At 38.2% G+C, this 23,050-nt stretch overlaps 1 protein-coding gene and 1 pseudogene across 5 annotated transcripts in view; both read left to right on the forward strand.

Moving 5' to 3' along the window:
* Positions 1–23,050, forward strand: part of ARHGAP24 (Rho GTPase activating protein 24) — a 511,960-nt gene that overhangs the window by 329,630 nt on the left and 159,280 nt on the right. The window lies entirely within an intron of this gene.
* Positions 15,884–16,092, forward strand: LOC123849190 (U2 spliceosomal RNA; annotated as a pseudogene).

The following is a 23,050-nucleotide window of genomic DNA, read 5'->3' on the forward strand; positions in this document are numbered from 1 at the left end:
TTTTTGTGGTGTCTTTATCTTGTTTTGGTATCAGGGTAATGTTGGCCTCATAGAATGAATTTGTAAGTTTTCCTTCCTTTTCTATTTTTTGGAATAGTTTGAGAAGAATAGGAATTAACTCTTCTTTAAATGTTTGGTAGAATTAACCTCTGAAGCTGGCTGGTCCTGAACTTTTGTTTGTTGGGAGTTTTTTGGTTACTGATTTAATTTCCTTGCTGATAAACGATCTGTTCAAATTTTCTATTTCGTCCAGCTTCAGTTTTGGTAGGTTATGTGTTACTAGGAATTTATCCATTTCTTCTAGGTTGTCCAATTTGTTGCCACGTAATTTTTCATATTTTCTTACAATTGTTTGTATTTTTGTGGTATTGGTTATCATTTCTCCTCTTTCATTTGTGATTTTGCTCATTTGAGTCCTCTCTCTCACTCTTTCTCTCTTTGGATAAATCTGGCTAGAGATTTATCAATTTTGTTTACCTTTTCAAAGAACCAGCTCCTGGTTTCATTGACCTGTGTTTTTAGTTTCTCTATCATTTATTTCTGCTCTCATCTTTACTATTTCCTTCCTTTTGGCTTTATGTTTTATTTATTCTTTTTCTAGCTCCTTTAGGTGTAAGGGTAGGTTTTTTATTTGAGATGTTTCTTGCTTCTTAAGGTAAGCCTGTATTGCTACATACTTCCCTCTTAGAACTGCTATTGCTTGGGTGCCTGGGTGGCTCAGTCAGTTAAGCATCTGCCTCTGGCTCAGGTTATGATCCCAGGGTCCTGGGATCTAGCCCTGCATCAGGCTCCTTGCTCAGCAGGGAGTCTGCTTCTCCCTCTCCCTCTCTCCCCCGCCCCTGCTTGTGTGCCTGCTCTCTCTGTCTCTCTGTCAAATAAATAAATAAAATCTTAAAAAAAAAACAAAAAAACTGCTTTTGTTGCATCCCAAAGATTTTGGACCATTGTGTTTTCATTTTCATTTGTTTCCATATACTTTTTTTTAATGGGTTTATTTATTTTTAAATATTTTATTTATTTAGTTGACAGACATAGCGAGAGAAGGAACACAAGCAGGGGGAGTGGGAGAGGGAGAAGCAGGCTTCCCGCCGAGCAGGGAGCCCGATGTGGGGCTCGATCCCAGGACCCTGGGACCATGACCTGAGCCGAAGGCAGACGCTCAACGACTGAGCCACCCAGGCGCCCCTCCATATACTTTTTAATTTCTTCTTTGATATCTTGGTTGACCCATTCATTGTTTAGTAGCATGTTATTTAACCTCCATGTATTTGTGGTCTTTCCACATTTGTTCTTGTCATTGACTTCTAGTTTCATAGTGTTGTGGTCCAAAAAGATGCATCATATGACTTCGATCTTTTTCAATTTGTTGAAGCTTGTTTTGTGGCCTAATATGTGATCTATCATGGAGAATATTGCATGTGCACTTGAAAAGAATTCTGTTTTAGGATGGAATGTTCTGAATATATCTGTTAAATCCATCTGTTCCAGTGTGTCATTCAAAGCCATTTTTTCCTTATTGATGTTCTGTTTAGATGATCTGTCCATTGATATAAGTGAGGTGTTAAAGACCCCTACTATTGTAGTATTATCTATTAGTTTCTTTATGTTTGTTATTAACAGTCTTATGTATTTGAGTGCTCCCATGTTGGGTGCATAAATATTTACAATTGTTATATCTTCTTGTTGGATTGTCCCCTTTATTATTAAATAGTGTCCTTCTTTGTCTTGTTAGTCTTTGTTTTAAAGTCTATTTGTGTTCAGTATGAGTATTGCTACCCCAGCTTTCTTTGACATCCATTTGCATGATAAATGGTTCTCCATCTCCTCACATTCAATCTGCAGGTGTCTTTAGGTCTGAAATGAGTCTCTCATAGGCAACATATAGATGGACCTTGTTTTTTACACACTCTGTTATTCTGTATCTTTTGATTGGAGCATTTAGATCATTTACATTCAAAGAAGTTATTGATAGATATGTATTTATTGCCATTTTGTTACTCGTTTTGTGTTTGTTTTTGTAGTTTTTCCCACTCAGCACTTTGAATATATCATGCCATTCCTTTCTGACTTGGAAAACTTCTGCTAAAAAACCCACTGATAAACTCATGGAGTTTCCTTTGTATAGAACTGTCTTTTTTTGTCTTGATGCTTTTAATATTTTTTCTTTGTCACTGTATTTTGCCATTTTAATTACAATATATCTTGGTGTGGATCTGCTTTTGTTGATTTTATTTGGGGGTTCTCTGTGCCTCCTAGATCTGAATATCTGTTTCCTTCCCCCGATTAGGGAAGTTTTCAGCTTTTATTTCTCCAAATAAATTCTCTGGCTTTTTTTCTCTCTTTTTCTTCTGGGACTCCTATAATACAAATGTTACTACGTTTGATGGAGTCACTGAGTTCTCAAAGTCTATTCTCATTTTGTGTCATTCTTGTTTCTCTCTTTCGTTCAGCTTGATTACTTCCTATTACTCTGTCTTCTAGGTCATTAATTCATTCCTTTGCTTCCTCCAGCCTGCTGGTCATTCCATCAAGTATGTTTTTCATTTTGTTTGTTGAGCCCTTTATCTCTGCTATGTTATTCCTTGTCTCTGTGTTAATGGTCTTACTGATGTCCACCACTCTGTCCTCAAGTCCAGTGAGTATCCTTATGATCATTGCTTTCAATTCTCCATCAGGCATGTTACTTCTATCTGTTTCACATAGATCTCTAGCCGTGGCCTTGTCCTTTTCCTTCATTTGGGATAAAATCCCCCGTCTTCTCATTTTGTCTAAGTCTCTGTGCCTCTTTCTCTGTATTAGAAAAGTCAGCTACATCTCCTGTTCTTGAGGGTAATCGCTTTATGAAGAAGAGGTCCTGTACTGCCCTGCAGTATAGTGTCCCCTGTTCCCCAGGTCCTGCCCCTTCAGGGAATGTCTCCTATGTGTGTTGTGTGTGCTCTGCTGTTGAGTCCTGGCCTCTTTTTTCTTCAGTCCAGTCATCTGCAGAGGCTCTCTTTACCTGTTGTGGGCAGTATTTGGTCCCTGGCCTGAATGTGATGCATTTTAACTAGGTGTGCTCTCGTCTGCTTGTAAAATGAGACCTGTCGCCGCTGCCACCAAAACCAAGACCTAGCAATATTCCCCCATCAGGAGATACCATGTTGGCAGGGATCAGGGCCAGTCTTCTGGGGGAGGGGAGCCTGCTGCACTTGGACTAAGGCAAGCATGATTGGGAAGAGCAGTTCCACTGGAGCATGAGGGGTGGGGCCGGGTCTTGGTATAGTCACCTTAGGTAGCAAGTGTTGGCTCTGTCCTGGTTTCTGCAAGTGGCCCTGTGTCTTATGCTGAGGGACTTGGGGGGGGGGCGCAGAAATGGAGCCTGCTAGTTCCCTTTTTTTCTGGAGGGTTCTCTCCATGAACATTGCATCTCTAGGACACACTCCGAGATGAGCATCTAACCTCCCCACTGTGTGCCCCAGGCACTCTTCAAATCGCTGTTTCCATGCTGTATGTTCACAAGTTGTTTGTCTGCCTTCTCATCAAGAACAGCTCCAATGCCTATGGGCTCTATCCCAGCCAAGCCAAATGACCTTTAAAACTCCAGGCTTTAAGCCCCACTGATTACAAGAATTCACGATATTCACACCCTCTTGCTTTCCAAGCCAATTGCCATGAGGATTCCTTTTCCCCATGTGCTCCCCTGTATGCTAGTCTGTCTCTCACCCTTTTCGGTGACTGTGGCTCCCTTCCCACTGTAGTGGCATGATCCATTTCTCTCTCAAGCCTTATCTCCACACTTCCTACCTTCTTCATTGTGGCCTCTTCTCTACCTTTAGTTGTGGAGTTTGTTCTACCAGTCTTCAGGGTGATTTCTGGGGTATTTAGGATGATTTGATAGTTATCTAGTTGTATTCGTGGGATGAGGGCCTAGGGTCCTCCTACTCTGCCACTATTTTCCTTCCTCCTCCCCATTGTCAACACTATTAACATTTTTTGTATTTCTGTATTAGTATTCAAAGGAGTTTAAATTCAAAAACAAAGTGAGCCCTTCCATTTAAACAGAGGTGAAAATGAAGATATTTTATAAAATTAAGAAAAGAAATAATCATATCTAGCTAGTTATATTGAGATTCATTTATCAAAGTGTTAATGACATACCCAGTAAATGCATTATTCATGTGAGTCATTAAATAAGTATTTCAGGTAAGACAGAGAATTGCCTTATTTCATTCAAGGCTTCATCACTTATAAAATGTGACAAAGCAACTGAATATTTATACATGTAGAAGTTTATTTACCATTCTTTGCTAAAGAACCCCTCCCCTTTTTTCAAGTATAGAATTTACTGCAGGACCTCCAGTGATCAGTTCTAACATCTATTATTATTGCATAAAGTTTCTGGCTCACAGAACATTCTGGAGAGGCAGTCTCAGAAGAAAAGGAAGCTTTTAGTAGAATGAAAAAGATGGGACTTTTCAAACCAGAAGAGCGATGAGTGGTATAAGTGGGTCAGTTCTGGGTTGGGGGGAGAGGGGGCAGATAGCAAAGATAGACTGCAAAGAGCAGGGAGCACGTGTGTCTAGCTATGAGATTTCTCTTTCTCTCATTTTCCTGCATTCAACCCCTGGCATTGAAATAGCAACTCTGGTCCCCCAAAGATATTTTGAAGGTATATGGTCTTTGGAGTTAAATCCTGATTCATCACCAGCTAGGTGTATAATTCTGGGCAAGCCACTTAAATTTTTAAGACTCAATTCTCCTCACCTGTAACATGAGGATTATAAAGTGAAATAAAATGAGTCTATCTCTCAGGACTATTGGGAGGACAATAAAAATATATGTAACATCCTTGGGATATAACCAATGCTCAATTAATTATAGGCATTATTACTGAAGTTTTCTTTTTAAAAATTGCAGCTCTGCCTTTCATATCAATGAATTACCCACTTTGTTAGACAATATCTTCTTTATCTTTAATTTTCAGCACAAAATAGCTCTGTGACTTTGAAAAATGCCCTTACCCTTTATATGATTCGATTTTTTCACACAGGAAAACACAGGGATAATATCTTGGGTAATACTAGAGTTCTGCATGACCATGATGCTAATAGCATGTTATCCACTTTGTTCTTGATCATAATTAAAGCAAGGTACAAGCATATGCATCACTATGCTTCATAATGTAGCACACAGCATAGTCCTTAGCAGCATGGACTCTGGGGCCAGATGACCTGCATTTCTGTTTATAGCTCCTCACCTACTAAGGCTGAGTGATTTGGGCAAGTCACTTTGCTCTCATATGCCTCAGTTTCTTCATTTTCTGGACTAACTTTGCACAATTTAATTTTCCAATGATAGGATAGAGAAAATCATTTGTTCTCCAACTTCTATTGCCTCATATTCTTGTGGTGCTCTACTTTCCTAATGTCATAAATAGTCCTATTGAGAATATTAAATTGTATGACCACAAGCTGGCTAAACACCAACACTTCATTCTCTCACCCCAATCAAACAAAAAATGTTTCTAGAGTGTCATTTTTCTTTTAGCTATAGAGCTATAAAATTATTATAACAAACGTTCCCTGGAAATTTGAGGTGTTGTCACAAGAAATTAAATGTTATTAAAATTATTAACACAGAGAAGAGTGTATAAAGATCCCTTAATCAATACTTCCTCAGTATTTCCATATTCATGAAAGGTTTGGAACACCTCTCTTCCCACATTAACACTCTGCTATAGGGAACGGGAAAAAATATTGTTTAATGAATATCGTTAACTTAATAATAAGATAGGAATTTAAACTACATGGCCACTGGCATCTTTTCTAATGCTGAGATCCTATGATTTTTATGTCTTTCTTGAGAAGTTTATTGGCTATTAAAAATGGCAGCATCTGCAGTGATCTCTAGAGAGACAACTAGTGTGGCTCAAAAGACTTTGTCCCGAGATGCTGCGTTGCAAATGCTATAAAATACTTTTTAATAAGATTTTTTAAATTATGCAAATTGTAAAGCTTCTCTTCCCATTAGCAGATATTTTTCCATTATTCCTCATCCCAGGGATGAGTTTACCCCAGAATTTGAGATCTTGAAGCTGGTGAATATAGATGGAGGCAGTCTTATACAGAGAGACTTAGTATGCAAGGAGGGTACCCTATTACCTACCATCTTCACTGCCTCTTATATTCATGCAACTTGATCTTCATGACAAATTTCTAGGTTGGTTCTACTCTGAAATTTCATTTTTCTAACATTCAAGATCACAGCAGGGTGTGATTGGTTTTATCATCGAAAGAACTTCAAGTAGGTGTCAACAGATCCCTTTAAATGCACCCCCTTGCTTCTAATATTATTGAAACCATAACATTCAGAACTTTCTTGAGAAATTAAAAACTTTTTTTTTAAAGATTTTATTTATTTATTTGACAGAGAGAGAGAGAGACAGTGAGAGAGGGAACACAGCAGGGGGAGTGGGAGAGGGAGAAGCAAGCCTCCTGCTGAGCAGGGAGCCCAATGCGGGGCTCGATCCCAGAACCCTGGGATTATGACCTGAACCGAAGGCAGACGCTTAACGACTGAGCCACCCAGGCACCCCTAAAAACTCTTATAATACATCTTTTCATTAGGGGCAATCGGGCTCCACTTTTAGCTTCCATCCCTATGCTGGGTCCTCTTCATCCTCAGTTAAATCTTCTGTTTTCTTCTCTACAGCCAGTTAACAACATTTATTGATCTCCCATTGTGGGTAGAGATGTTTATTACCTCCACTATTGCCTGTGCCCATTTGTTCATTCCTAGTCTTGCCCTCTCTCTCAACATGTCACAAATAGTCCTCTCACAACAGATTGTTTGTCATTATATAGATTCTTTTTTGTTGTTGTTTTAATGGGAAATGTCATGATACTTGTGAAGGAAAGTAGTTATCAGAAGAAATATTTTGAGAACCACTCTTTAGCCGGTTTGAAAAGTTGTGCACCTGCAGAAGCTGTATGGAAATGCTTATGAATTCAGTGTTTCAGCATCATTCCTTTATATTTGGCTTTATGAATAAATATTGGAATGAACTGATGGTAATATACCTTTATATTGTTATTATTTATACTTGCCTAGCAGCAAAAACTACAGAGTTCATTTTAAAATCAATGAAAATCAATATAACACCAAATTTGCGAAATTTAGAGCAGCTTAACATATAATGACAGTTCCTTAGATTCTCAATTTACATGTCATCTCAACATCCACTGTCTGATTAGGATGTCATTTGACAGGTAAGGAAATTGAGACCTAGGGAGGGAAAGTGATTTGCCCAGGGTTGCTCAGTTGGTAAGTGGCAGAATTCACCACGAAAATTTAAAAAGGAAAATATATAGCTATGATTTAATTGTTAAAAAGTAAAATGCTCAATTTATGTGAATTTGGTCTTGTCTCTTTTCCATTTCCTCAAGTGTTATTTCAGCAAACAAATAAACAAACAAGTAAAGCAGTAACAGGTGAATGAATTTTAGGCTGAGTTCAAATATTCTTCACTGGCCTTAAGACTTCTGTCCACAATGAGGACCCAAGTTGGCCATTTAATTAGCAGGCTGATATCAGTTTATTTTCCTATAATCCTGAGTTCTCCACCAACTGGCTCCTAGGTCGTAAAAATATATGGAACACAAACATAAGTGCAAGTAAGGCCCAGGTAATATCAACAATGCAGTCTCACCCCCAGGTGCTCTGCTCATCTCAACGAAATTTGTATTGACATTACAGAAGAGATCTAAAATATGTGCTAAGTCAAGATCATTTCTTAGAAGACAATAGATTTTCTTGGTCACATATATACTTTAGTGCTTTTTAAGTAAGCAGTTACATCCAAATTATAATTATGTTGTCATGAATGTATATATCATGTTACTTATATTTGCACCAAATCCATTCTCTATATTCGAGGTTACTTACATACCTGTCATTTCCTCTATCTCCTTTTTTAATATTTTAAAAATGAGTGAGACCAACTACTCTCTATTTTCCTTGTATTATAATACTGGAATATCTAGAATTTTTTATTGTGCCATGAATATTTTTAATGCAAATCGTGAGGGTAATGGTAATAAAAGTTCCGGAGACTGAATTTTTCCATGTGCAGAGATTATAAGCATGGTGAATTAGCTTTATCAAGAAATACATTTATAAAAATGATTCCCAAACTTTCTTTCTTTCTTTTTCTTTCTTCCTTTCTTCCTTCCTTTCTTTCTTTCTTTCTTTCTTTCTTTCTTTCTTTCTTTCTTTCTTTCTTTCTTCTTTCTTTTTCTTTCTCTTTCTTTCTCTCTCTCTTTCTTTCTTTTCTTTTTTTCCTCTTCCTTCCTTCCCTCTTTCTTTCTTTCTTTCTTTCTTTCTTTCTTTCTTTCTTTCTTTCTTTCTTTCTCTCTCTCTCTCTTTCTTTCTTTCTTTCTTTCTTTCTTTCTTTCTTTCTTTCTTTCTTTCTTTCTTTCCACTACATTGTAGTAATGGCCCTTGTAAAACATTAGGAAATGGAAGAAAGGAGCACCTGGGTGGCTCAGTCGTTAAGTGTGTGCCTTCGGCTTCGGTCATGATCCCAGGGTCCTGGGATCAAGCCCCGCATGGGGCTCTCTGCTCAGTGGGGAGCCTGCTTCTCCCTCTCCCACTCCCCCTGCTTGTGTTCCCTCTCTCGCTGTGTCTCTCTCTGTCAAATAAATAAATAAAACCTTAAAAAAAAAAAAAGAAGAAGAAAGTGGAAGAAGATCAGGAAGAAAATAAACTTACTCTAATCTCAGTATCTAGAGATAAAAACCATTAACATTGTAAAACAATTTTTCAGATTTTTCTATATTATTAAGTATATATTACAAAATTCAGATAGCATTGCACACACTATTTTCTAATATACTTTACTCAACAAGTGTACCATAAAGCATCTAAAAATTTCTACCTAAATAGTGTTCTAAATTTCAGTCATTATTCTACTGTGGCATATATTGAGAAAGAAGAACAAAGCTGGAGGTATCATAATTCCTGATTTCAAGATATACTACAAAGCTATAGTGATCAAAACAGTATGGTACTGGCACAAAAATAGACACATAGATCAATAGAATAGGATAGGAAGTCCAGAAATAAATCCATGCTTATATGGTCAATTAATCTACAACAAAGGAGGTAAGAATATACAATGGGGAAAAGACAGTCTTTTCAATAAATGGTTTTGGGAAACCTGGACATCCTATATGCAAAATAATGAAACTGAACCACTTTCTTACACCATACACAAAATTAAACTGAAAATGGATTGAAGACCTAAATATAAGACTAAAAACCATAAAACTTCAAAAAGAAAACATGAACAATAAACTCTTGGACATTAGTCTTAGCAATAGTTTTGGGGGGATCTGTCTCCTCGGGCAAGAGAAACAAAATTAAAAATAAACAATTGAGACTATATCAGAATAAAAAGCTTCTGCACAGTGAAGGAAACCATCAACAAAAGAAAAAAAAAGCTACTGAATAGAAGAAGGTATTTGCAAATGTTATATCTGATAAGGGGCTAATACCTAAAATATATAAAGAACTCATATAACTCAATACCAAAAACCCCCAAACAATCTGATTTAAAAATGGGCAGAGGACCTGAACAGACATTTTTTCCAGAGAAGACATACAGATGGCCAAAAAACACATGAAAAGATGCTCAATATCACTCAATCAGGGAAATTCAAATCAAAACCACAATGGGACATCACCTTACACCTGTCAGAATAGCTAGAAAGAAGACAAAAAATAGCAAGTGTTAGCAAGTATGTAGAGAAAAGGGAACTCTTGTGCACTCTTGGTGGGAATGCAAAATGGTGTAGCCACTAAGGAAAAGTGTATGGATGTTCCTTAAAAATTAAAAGTAGAAGTACTGTATGATCCAGCAATTTTACTTCTTGGTATTTATCTGAAGAAAATGAGAATATATATTCAAAAAGACATGTGCACCCCTATGTTCATTGCAGCATTATTTACAATAGCCAAGATATGGTAAGCAACCTAAGTATCTACCAATAGATGAGGGAATGGATAAAGATGTTATCTCTCTCTCTCTCACACACACACACACACACACACACACATACACACACCCTGGAATATTACATAGCCATTTGCAAAAGCATGCTTGGATCTAGAGGGTATAATGCTAAGTAAAATAAGTCAGAGAAAAACAAATACACTATGATTCCACTTATATGTGGAATCTAAAAAACAAAACAGACGAACAAGCAGAAACAGAATCTTGAATACAGAGAACTAACTGGTGGTTGCCAGAGGGGAGGGAGCTGGGAGATTGAACAAAATAGGTGAAGGGGATTGAAAGGTACAAACTTCAATTTATAAAACATAATTAGTCATGGGGATGAAAACAGAGCATAGGGAATGTAGTAAATAATAATGTAATAACTAAAAAATAATAATAACTATAAACTCTCAGTAATTCCTTCCCCTGTGTTCACAAAGGGATAATAGTCAGGGTTTTTCCCCCTTTATGCAAACTCTTAAGTATTTCTTTTTCAAAAACCTTTTTAATGTATTTAGGAAAGCTTTCAGTAAAACCAGCATAGTGATTCTTCTCATCTTGGAGTAGAAAAGGCATTAGTAGGTATATCTTTTTGCAGTCAGGAAAAATTACCATCCAATTAAAAAACAAAATTATGTTTAAAAATATTGTAAATTAAGGGGGCACCTAGGTGGCTCAGTTGGTTAAGTGTCTGACTCTTGATTTTGTCTCAGGTCATGATCTCAGGGTGGTGAGATTGAGCCCCACCTCGGGCTCCATCCTGCGCATGAAGCCTGCTTAAGAGTCTCTCTTCCTGCCTCCCTCTCCCTCTGCCCCTCTCCACTTGCTTGAGTGCGCATGCACGAGAGCGCACGCGCTCTCTCTCTCTCTCTCTCAAAAACAAAAATTAAAATAAATTAAAAATATAGTAAATTAAGACTGCTTAGGAAGTGTTCAATTTCATGATTTTAACTATATATGGAGTAACAGACTTCACATATGTATCTTTTTTTTTTTTAAGATTTTATTTATTTATTTGAGAGAGAGAGCATGAGATGGGGGAGGGTCAGAGGGAGAAGCAGACCCCCCGCTGAGCAGGGAGCCCGATGTGGGACTCGATCCCGGGACTCCAGGATCACGACCCGAGCCGAAGGCAGTCGCTTAACTAACTGAGCCACCCAGGTGCCCCACATATGTATCTTTAAGTATCCACACAAAATGCTTGAAATGCTAAAAGCTTACACCTTTCAGATTACTCTAAATTTTTCTGTAAATGACCTTTAATGTTTTAGCAGTATTTGCTTTCTACGGTTAATAAGTATTATGTGGAGTTGTTTCAAAGGCCTAAGGGAAGAAATCAAATTGAAGGGAGTGGCAAGGAAAAATGTGTTAGAAAAATACTTTTCTCTTTGGTTGCAAATTAGAAACAACTCCATCCCGCTCCTCCTTGAACCCAGTTGCACCCTAAGTGGGAGGGTTCTGAGGATTTCAGGCCAGACCTTCTTGAGTATGAAGTTGAACACTGCCACTGGACACATCAGGAAGACGTCATTATTAGGGAAGGCAACAAGAACCAAACAGAAAGGGGCTCCTGGGTGGCTCAGTCATTAAGTGTCTGCCTTTGGCTCAGGACCCTGGGATCAAGCCCCGCATCAGGCTCCTGCTCCTCAGGAAGCCTGCTTCTCCCACTCCCCCTGCTTGTGTTCCCTCTCTCGCTGTGTCTCTCTCTGTCAAATAGATAAATAAAATCTTAAAAAAAAAAAAAAAAAAAGAACCAAACAGAAAGCCAAAGCATCTTAATTTACTTTCTTCTCCTCTGACTATTGTTGACCCATGCTTCCAAATGCTTTCTTCTTCATGCATTCTTTCTTTTCAATACATGCTTCTGAAACCAGGATCTCAAAATCCAAGAGAAAAGAAAGTTTTGAGATCAAGAAAGTGAGAAGACGGGGTGCCTGGGTGGCTCAGTCGTTAAGCGTCTGCCTTCAGCTCGGGTCATGATCCCAGAGTCCTGGGATCGAGTCCCACATCGGGCTCCCTGCTCTGCGGGAAGCCTGCTTCTCCCTCTCCCACTCCCCCTGCTTGTGTTCCTGCTCTTGCTATGTCTCTCTCTGTCAAAAAAATAAATAAAATCTTTAAAAAAAAAAAGAAAGTGAGAAGATGATGTGCTTTTAGTTCCTGCTATGGAATTACACCCAGGCAAACACTAGCTGTGGTGTTCTAAGCACAAAATACCTTAATGAGACAGTATAATAATTTGAAGAAAGTGCCAAAAACTGTGTTTTCATTTGTATTATTCTGACTTGAGAGATAATTGAAACCTTACTGCAGTTATTTCTTTTCTTTTCTCTCTTTTTTTCTCTTCTTTTCTTTCTTTCTTCTTGTTTTTTTTTTTTTTTAAATAATTCTGACTGCTTGTTTGCTCATCCTTTCTTCATTCAGAAATAAAATGGATTCGGTAAGGAGAGAAAACAGCCTTTTTTACTTTGCCATATGTTACATTTGTCATTGTCAGCTTCCCAGTGGATTCACTCTTCTTATTTTACTTCCTCTTTAGTTAAATATGATGCCCTGAGAACACGTGGGTTGTGGTGAGTGCCAAAATGTGTATTGTAAGCAAAAGTAGCAAGGAAATGAACACCAAATAGCTGAAGGTCCCTGGCCTTCTTTTATGTGGTTTGGTAGTTTAAATGCTGTGTTAGTTTTTTCATTCAGAATTTAACTTGAACAATTGAGTTTAAAGTACCTGCGTTTATTCTTTTTTTCCCATTATTTATTTTGACTTATTACTAACTTAGTGGCCCTGTTACCTTTCTCTCCCTAATAAAAATACCTAACACAAAGTAATTCTATCTGCAAGACTTCCAAATTTTCTTGCTAAGGCTAGACCTGGGAAAAAGAAGAAGGCTAGTTTTATGAAGGCATTTTGGATGGTGCACTTTGCAGTTGGGAATGTTAAAAGCAGAGGCAAGGTATAATTAGACACTGCATTCTCAGAAAATATTTTGAAAATATGGAAAAGGGAGATGGAAGGCTGGAATAGAGGGTATGGTATGAATTGGCTTGCACATACATTACTGCCGGGAATGCCACTTAGAAAGGGGAGAGCCGAAAGAGACACCATGTAGGGCTGTGGTTCAGTCTCTCCCTCTACTTTCCAATAAAATTGGTAGAAAGAATCTGGCATTTTATGAACATCCTCAGACCCAGGAGACTGAAAATTAGGATTCTTAGGTACTCTAAACTACAGCTGAAAAAAATGTCTTTCCTGCTACATTTCATGGTAAGAGATTACCTTGCTTTCTTGTGGGGGTTCCTCAGGGTCCAGTAATTTAAGCAAATTAAAATGCAATAATGTATTGAGTGTACATTGAAAAACAGAGAAGTATTCCGCTACCGAGAAAGAGTTGTCAATTTGAAGATAGGCAGGAACAAATTAAAAAAAAAAAATTATTGGTGCATATTAACAAAATTTTTTTCTTGTATCCTGCAACAACTTTATGATTTAAAAACTCCAAATGTGTTTTTCTAAAAATTTCTGCAGACTTTATGAGTTAACTTGTCTAATAAATACCCTCAAGAAGTTTTCTTGGTAACTTGCATCCTTGCCTTCCCTACCCCCACTATTTAAAAACCAAATGTTATTTCCTTTCTCTTTCTGAGAAAGTTATAGGTAAACAAATTTACTCTGAATACGGGATTCCAGCCATGCTGACTTCGATTGTAATTCAAGCTACACCACTCCCCAGTCCTGTGTCCAGGCTGTTTTCGTCTCCTCTGTGAAATGGGAATAATAATGACTACCTTGTAGGATTACTATGAGGATTAACTGAGATACTATCCATGAACTTCCCAGCCCTGTGTATCTGGAGACTGGCACTCACATTGTTAGCTCCTTTCTGATTCCCCACTAGTCTCCCTTCTTGGTTCCCCCTACCCCACAACTACCTAATCTCTAAATAACGCATACATAATTGTTTTGGAACATCAGCATGGATGCCCAGAAACATCTGTTCCTGAATGAACTCAGCACTGAATCTGGCATTGCACCCTACCTTTCACCTTGTTTAATACCTTTATGCACCACCTCCCCACCAAACACTTGAGTACACCAGGACACCAGGTGAACTGTGAAGCTAGCCGTCACGTGAGCTGAGCATTTTCTCTCAGGGTTTCAGCGGGTCTGGTTCTGCCTCAAAGACCAGATGGAGCTCATGTTGCTCCCAATTAACTGACTCTGGACATGTGGTCACTGCCATCAAGACCCACCACATGGAGGACAGCAGTTCAGTAAAATCTTGAACTCTATTTATAGACCACTTGAAACAAACACGTTCCTGTGAAGCCCAAGGAATCCTCCTTGAGAACACAGAAAGTATTTCACCAGTCCCAGTACTAACGGGCAATTGAAGGGAGGAAAATGCAGTAAGTCCATGTTTTTCCAGTGCTCTACAATTTACAAAGCATTTACTTCTGCTCGTTCTCCCATTTTACCGACACCATTTCAGGAGGTAGACAAGCAAACACTAGTAACAGATCCCCATTTTACAGATTACAAAACTGATGTCTAGGAGGTTCAATGAGTTGCTTGTGTTCATATGGCTGGTGAACGGTGGTGGTTGGAGATGGAGGGGAGAGGAAAGTGGTAAAGAATTATTTTCTGTTAGTGCAATCAACGTAAACTTCAGTAAATATTTACCTGTTAGAAAAAATACATGGGCAAGATAAATAATGTTTCAAAATGTACTTGCAAGCTTAAAATTGTTCCTTCTCCACTTCTGATAGGAAAACCAAAATATGAGAAATAAGCACCCAGAGAGATGCTCCAGGAAAACATTTATAAACATGTTTGTATCTGTCTATAACATATACATATAGAATAATTATATTTTAGGCAAGAAATGCCTTCTTGAAACCTCTCCAAATTAAAATGTGCATATGTCAAGACTAATCTTGAAAAAGATGGTAGGAATTTTTATGAGAAATTTTAATTGATTCTGCCAATCAGCTCTGAATGTATACATCTTTACCATCTTTTTTACTACGGGGGTGATTGCATAATCCCAGTTGTGCACAAAAAGCAAGACTTCACTCAAATGAATTAGTTTATGGACCAGAAATGATTTGGCTCTATACAGAATTATTTCATCTTGATTTTGGCAAAACTTTAATTTTCTAAGACTCCTCTTTAAGTCTTGTTACCTGGAAAAAGGATATGCAAAAACTTTTTGGCCTGAGAAGTATGTCCGGGCAATTTAGAATAGCTACACTAAAATCTGTGTGTGTGTGTGTGTGTGTGTGTGTTTGAAAGAGTGAGATTATGGTTTAAAGAGTACTGCTGGGTTAGCAGATTGGCTCAGCGCCATTGGGGGATTTTCAGATTTACCGCTTCTCGGACTATTGTCTCGGCTCTGATTTATGGACTCAGAATCTCTTGAAAGGCAAAGTGTCTGGACTTTAGGATCTTTCCTTGTCGGTCCCTCCAATTCCCATATACTCTTTTTTTGCCCGGGTTCACCTTGTGGCGACCTTGTGAGACTCAGCGTTTTTACCTGAGCTCAGTGGCTGGGGAGCCCACCAGTGCTGGCGAGAGAGAGGGCAGTGGTTTCCACTGCTGGGTGATGGAGTCATGGGAAAAACTGCAGCGAACCAACCGAGAGTAGGACCGGAGCCGGGCTCCAGTGTGCTTTAAGCGGCTCAGGACGGAGCAGCTGCTCTGTCTCCCAGCCTGCAAGTGCTGCCTGCATTTGTCACTGACCACTGAAGTGTGTGTTTGTGCAAGGTGAGAGCTGGGGGCTTTCTCGTTAATTTGGAGACAGATCGCCAGGTATTGCTGTTTATTGTGTCTGATAATTTGGGGATGTTGATATCGCTTCTCGGCCTTTTGGCTAAGATCAAGTGTAGTATCTGTTCTTATCAGTTTAATTTGGGGATGTTGATATCACCACCAAGCCAGGACCTAGACCGTGTGTGGTTTTATTTATGCCCTTGTTTTCTGTCACGATCCATTCAGTTCTCTCGAGTGTCCAAATGGTGGCAATGGATTGGACACAGTACTGTCTTACAGTGAAACGTGATCAGTTTAGTGCCGTTTTCTTGGCGTTTTTCATTAATTGCTGCTGCCAGTTGATAGAGCGGTTCATAGACAGAATTCCCGGGCTGATCTAAAAGCGTATGAAAAGTGCTTCAGACATAAATCTGAATTGCTATTTTTGGAGCTCCTGCGGTGGTGTATTCTTTGCTTTACCCACATTTTAGTGGTTGAAACTTTGCAGAGAGCAGAGTGCCTTGGGCTCTGATCTGGTGATAAAAGTAACTGGGGAGTTTCTGGGTTTTTGCTTGTCAGGATGAGAACTTTTGCTTGGCCATTGCTGTGTGTGTGTGTGTGCGTGTGTGTGTGCATGTGCGATTAAAAAAATTCTTGAGAACCAAAAGAAACCCAAATAATACTTTGCTATATTTTAATGTACTTAAATTAACCAAATCAGCTTGTCAGGCTTTCATTATCAGCATATCTGAATTTGGGAACTTCACATTTTGAGTACATAAGGACAGTACAACTATGGTGTGCTCTTGTGAAGGTATGTGGGGGCACGGAGTCTGTACTCACTAGGAATCCAAAGGAATCCAAAATGTGCTCTGGGTAAGCTGACAGGCCTTAATCTTGTACTGCTTTTATATGTTAGCTACCTAATTGAACCTATACAAAATATGAAGGAGATACTCTGTATTCTTGTATCTAAGTACATATACAGATTTATATTTATGAAACACATGCTCTAGAAAAGGGAAACATGGGAATTTGGCATTGTATAAACAGAGTAGCAAAAAAGTTCAAAAAGCTATCAAATTTTACAAGGAAGGAAAAGGTAATACATTAAGATGAGGAATGATTATGATGGGATACCGAAAAGTACATCAACTGCTCAAATTTTTATGTCTAGTGAAAGAACAATAGCATATTTAAGGAAATTCAGAGTCAGCAGAAATGAAGCCAAGAGCAAAAATTCTTAATAAACATGTTGTCAACCTGTCTCTGAATGTACTCGTCTGTCTTAATTAGCTTGAATTCTGTTGCCAAGATTGATAAAGTTAGAATTAAAAAAATGCAAATTTTATTCAATTGGTTTCCATTTGGGTAGATTTTTTTTGAAACTAATAAAGTATAATAAGCTATATTAAAATGCAGTGAACATTAAAATTGTTCAAAGCACTTTGCAACTAATATACACTCTTAAAATCATTTGTCCCACTTTTTGCATTATGTCAGTTGGGAAGAAGGGTCTAATATTCTAAGCTAGAATGTCACCTGTTGTTACGTACATATGTACTGCTGAGTTCTTTGGACACTCTCGTCATAGTTTCTTGCTTTCAGACTGTGTTAGAGCACTATGGAATGGTGAGCCGACAACACCTGACTCTAACATGGTCATGCTTTCTGTGTGAGTTAAGAACAGCAATAGTTTTCATTTGACAGATATGGAACTTGAGGTGTACAAAAATTGATGATTGGCCTTTCCATATTGGAACCCATCCTACCCTTTTCCACTGCCATAATCCAAAATGTGGCTACTTTTTAAAAAAGTTTAATATGACTTAATTTCTGTGACTGAAAAGATGTGAAGGGGGGGCCTCTTACCACTGTTTTATAGATATTATGATACCTGCATCTCTATGATGATTACAGTACAATGTGTTCAAATGTGGTGTCCATCTGTACACAGGTCACCCTCCATGCAAAAAGACTAGAAACTTAGTCATCTAGTTCATGAACCATAATCAATGTAAACAGCCAAAAAAAAAAAAAAAAAGCCTTAGGTAGCGTCTGCGTTTATTCTTTGGATAACTAGCTTACTGCGATATGCAAAGAGGCTTAAAAAGGTTTAGAGATTACAGGTACTGACCTCAAAGTGCATGCCAGTCTGTTCAAACACATTTAGTTCTTTTTTCTTTAGAGAGAGAGAGAGAGAGAGAACACTCAAGCACCACGGGGTGGGAGTGGGGAGTGGGGATCCTAAGCAGGCTCCACACCCAGCATGGAGCCTGACGCGGGGCTCAATCTCACAACCCTGAGGTCATGCATGACCTGAGCTAAAACCAAGAGCCAGACCCTCAACCAACGGAGCCACCCAGGTGCCCCTCAAACACATTTACTTCTATGCCATTAAGCTCTCCTAGCTAAAGGAAAAGATTAGCCTTTACTTATATATTTGATAAGCATCTCTAATTTTTTAGAAAGCTTAAATTTAACATTCTGTGTTCTTGGTTTTTCTCTCCTTCTTTCAGCTTTATACTTTATTCTAGACTTTAAAATTGCAAAGTCTTTAATTACTGAACCTTCTTTCTTTAGACCTACACTCAATCTCTTCACCCTGGGCAAGAAAACAACTGTGATTTATCTCCTGGGACTGGGGAAAGACCCACTTCCCCTGAGATCAAGAGATTACTGCCCATTCTGAGCAGGAAAATGGGGTGGTTGTTGGGAAAGAATGGCTACCAGGCAGGGTAGGAATGTCTCTTGTGCCTAGCATTTCAGCGATTCACGTGTTCCTACACATCGAGTCTGTAACTAGACTTGGAAACCTTTATCAACAATTGTTGACACATACCAACATAGTTACACTTTCACAAAGGCTTTTGGTAAACTGAGATTAAGTGTGATTTGTAGTACATGGGGTTTACTTAAAGTGGTATCAGTAGTTTTTATGTTTCTTTACCTTAGCATTAAGGTAATTAAGTTCTCTTCTGCTTACTAACTCCACACACACACACCCCCACCACCACCAAGTAGTGTACATTCAGATGAAGTAATGGGCACTCACAAAACTTTTAACTCTTACTTCCAGATTCCTTAGTGTAAGCCTGGGTTATTTGGCGATAAGAAACTTGGAAAGCAGGGTTTGTGATATGACTATTCCTCTGTTAGAATATCCCTCTGAGGCCAAAAAATGTCCTGACAGTCACAGGCTCCTTAGTGAGTCACTGGACTTTGAGAACTAGGCAGCTGGAGTTAGAGCCATATGGCAGCAGGTGATTCTCCCTTGGAGACAGAGACTAAAAACATTGTCTACAATCTGCTTAAAGGGTCTCATTATTTGTCTTGAATCCAGGGTCTACAAAGGAAATGGAATGTGTATAGTCTGGTTGTTAGAAGATGGATTCAAATTGTGACTGCCTGTCATCCTTGGCCACCATAGGAAATACCCACCAACGTAACTTATCTCAAATATGTATTTTACACGCCATGCAATTCCTGTTTTTTTTTTTTAACCTTAAAATTATTTTTGCCAGGGCAGACTTCACATCTGATTCTAATGTCTATCAGGTTCCCCCTTTCAGCTACTCTCTACCATATACCACAAATAATTTTTTAATGCTAATAACTAGTTAAACTCTTCACATTATAACAGCCAAATGATTCTCATCAATATGTAATTCAAATAATCATGAGACAATGTATTTACAACTTCCAAATATTTCTAATGGCCAAGAAACCATCAACAGGAAATCATTGCCAAGTTTCTTATTACAGGTATATTGGATATTAAGGGAATGTTCAAGAATTCTACTCCAACATAACAAAATTAATAGAAAGAGACTTTTATATGCTCCCTTCTGATAGAATACTTTAAAGGTCAACCTGCCTTGAATATTTTGATGATAAAGTATAAAACATTGGAGGCTATCCCTTCCCTATTCTCTTGTAGAATGGGGTTTCACTAGACTGATAACTCTTAGAAGAGCACGTCAGTGTGTGAAGAGGGATTATTTTGTATCTATAAGACGATCTCTTTTTCTTTATGTTTATGTAAGAACTATGCTTTTCAATGCAAGTTTTATTATTTATGTATAGTGAGACCAATAGATCAGGAGATGATTATCATTGAAAAGATAGTTTGTGACTCACAGTTCCCAAGGAGGAGGCACAGCATGCCATGGGGTGGGGGTGGGGGCACTTGGGGAAGCACCAGGCAAAGCAGGGTAGGCAGGTTTAGGATTGGCTAGTTTGAATAATTTCAGGAGGCTCTGGGGTATTAGGGACTGTCTCTAGTTGTCTGGGTACCTGGCCCTGAGGTGGTGAGGGCGGATGGATAGTGTCCCAGAGGGAGAGCCTTGTAAGAGCCAATAAAGGCGTTAGGTTATGAGCTCTGGATTGATTTATTTGCATATGAAAGGTATGCTCGTAGGTAGGCCTTTTTACTATCTTTAGAAATTAGCTAACCATGGGAAGGGCAGTCTCTCCAGAGTCAGCAGGACCCCAGAAGTCAAAGCATCAGAAGTATAGAAAATAAGAAGACATAACTAAAACAAATGAACACTCCCAAACAGGAATAGATTACTTAATATCATTTTGCCAAGTGTGGTGTTTACCTGGTTAGTACATTATGGACAACAATCTCTTGACACCAAATGCTCCCTATCGATTCAGGCAATCCTCCTAGTGAATTTCACAGACGTTTTTGTTTCATTACTTTGGTTTATAAATTCAGTGCTTTAAAACAACAAAAGGGTTGAAAATAACTGAATCCTCTTTACTGAATAATTAGGTATATTTTCCTTGTGCTACACCACTAGGTGTCCTACACGATATTACTTGATTTAGAGACTAACAATGCTACCATATGAGAGTTCTGGTAAAACTTCTTTTTTTATTTTGTTTTAACACTAGAATTATTAAAGGATAACTTTGTCTTTGCAACATTCCCCATTCACCTTTGGCTGGGATCATCCTTTGGCACACAATAGTTAATAAATAATTGTTAAATGAACAATTAAATGATGAAATCAACCAAACTCATTAGCAGAATTTTCTTCACATTCCTTAAAAGGCCTTTCAGACTGTTTCCAGTCTGATTTTCATAATAATGAAATTCAGAAAAAAAAGGAGTAAAATTGATGATTATTTTGTTCAAACAAAAGTTGAACCTCCTATCGTTTAAAAACATCCATAGCCAAACATGCCCTTATAAGCAAACATAAAATGTGACATGGGACATGCATAAATTGAGTAGCAATTCAGTTTGAACTAAATTGGCAAATGTAACTCATAATGTCCCTATTCCTCAAGCCATCAACAATGTACAGAGAGATCAAAGAACTTTTCATAGTTGAATAGGATAATTAGTTTATCAAATTAGAGTAGATAAACATGTGCTAAAAATAGTCCATAATCAAGGAAGGACAAACCTCAGAAATATGGCATTTCCTCCTTGCACTATTTCTCCTTTCCATTTTTAAACATTTAGGAAAGAAGAAAGCATATGTATGGTGTTTCAGTGGAATGGATTTTTTTTTTTTTACTCCCTATTTAATTTCTCCATTCGACTTATTGGAATTCCTTGCAGGAATTTAGTGTGTAATAAATATGGAGCTTAAAAACAGTGGGGAAGGATGAATGAGTCGACAATAGGTATTGGTACAACTAGATAGCCATTTAGGGAAAAAAATGTTTATTCCTTTACTCCAAAATAAATTCTAGAGGAGCTGAAGATTTAGATGAAAATTATGAAACAATATGCATGGAAGCAGAAGGCTTTGGTGTGCTAACTTGCACAGAGTAGATGCTGTACCGACCACGTCCCTAAGCAGCTGTATGCAGGGGCAGAGATGGCGTTCTGCCACTTGGAAGGTACTTAGACTTGATGGCCATGACAGTTATTACCATAGCAAAAGGGAGGCATGTCCACATGGTCCTTTCTCTGTACCATCTGCCCCCCATCCTCTATGTCATTCAGGCACCCAAGTTTCTGAGATGAAGGAAAGCAAAGATATAAATGTAAATCTGATTTCTTTTTTAATTCCAGAGCATCATGATGCTTTATGTTTTATCCTGAGCCAGACAAGTGTTAGGAAAAAACTGTAGACTGGTTTCTTGCTCTTAGTTCTTCTGATTCCCAAAGCTGGCATTTGATTGAGGCCTCAAAGTAACAACACTCTCTCTGGTATCAGCAGGTTTCTGGTTTATGATTTCCATTGGTGTGACAAGGGAATGAGACACTGTCAGCTGCATGCTGGCCCTTCTGAGTTGTTAATTAGACGAGATTGAACCCATTCAAGGGGCATGTGCTTGGTGGGAAGCAGGAGGGCTTCCGCTGGAAAGCTTTTTCCTTAGGGTCTGTGGAGTCTCCCCTTTTCACTTCCTATTCCTCTAGTTGATTTCTTTATCCTGGCATTCCTCCCCTTCCATGACCTCTCATACCGCCTCACACCGTCCTCTGACCTGGATAAAAGAAACACTTATGTCATTCACGCTAGGTTTCTCAGACTGGCAGGCCATTAGGAGCAATGTGCAATGTTCCTAGCAACAGATGAAGGCAAATCCACAGCACTTCAAAAGCCCGCAGGCACTGAAAAATCATAGAGGACTACCTAGTTATATTTGAAACTTCTGCTTTGTGGATATGTATGTATTAGTTAAGAAATCTAGAGAATTTTTAAAGTATTTTTTTGATTTATTTTTAATAGAAACTTGGGAGGTTTCTAAAACAATCATGATGAATGTAGTCAAGACGCTGAGAGTGAAGGCCAAATGTGTCTAGCTAAAATCTAAAAGTAGGGCCTATAAAGTTCACTGGCAGTCACAGGAAGGTGATTTTAATTACCAGGAATAGCTTATATGTGTTAATGACACAAGCACTGGGGCAGTTAGATCTGTTTTGAAATCCATGAATAAGTTGTTTGACCATGGGAAAGTTATTCAACCTTTTAAGTTTCCTTTTTAACATCTGTACTATTAATATAAATCACATATTTTGAGGTTAAAGTGACAAAATACGTATGTGGATTTGTCTATAGTAGAGGAAGTCATCAAAAAGCTAATCAGTATAGATTATAAATGGAGATGTTTTAGCAAATAGGACTGCCATGATTTTGTGGAGAAGTGAATTTTTTTCTAGATCAGGAAAAAGGATGAAGTTGGAAAAGTTTAGTGGGGAGAATAAGGCAAAAAATAATGAGAGATAAAACAGGGAGAATCTATCACAAAAAGTGGATCTGATTACCATTGTGTAACTTCCTTCCATGGAAGCTAACACA

This window comes from Mirounga angustirostris, unplaced genomic scaffold (assembly GCF_029215605.1).
Source record: "Mirounga angustirostris isolate CCGP_5_RB_7025 unplaced genomic scaffold, mMirAng1.0.hap1 SCAF_2, whole genome shotgun sequence".
NCBI lineage: Eukaryota > Metazoa > Chordata > Mammalia > Carnivora > Phocidae > Mirounga > Mirounga angustirostris.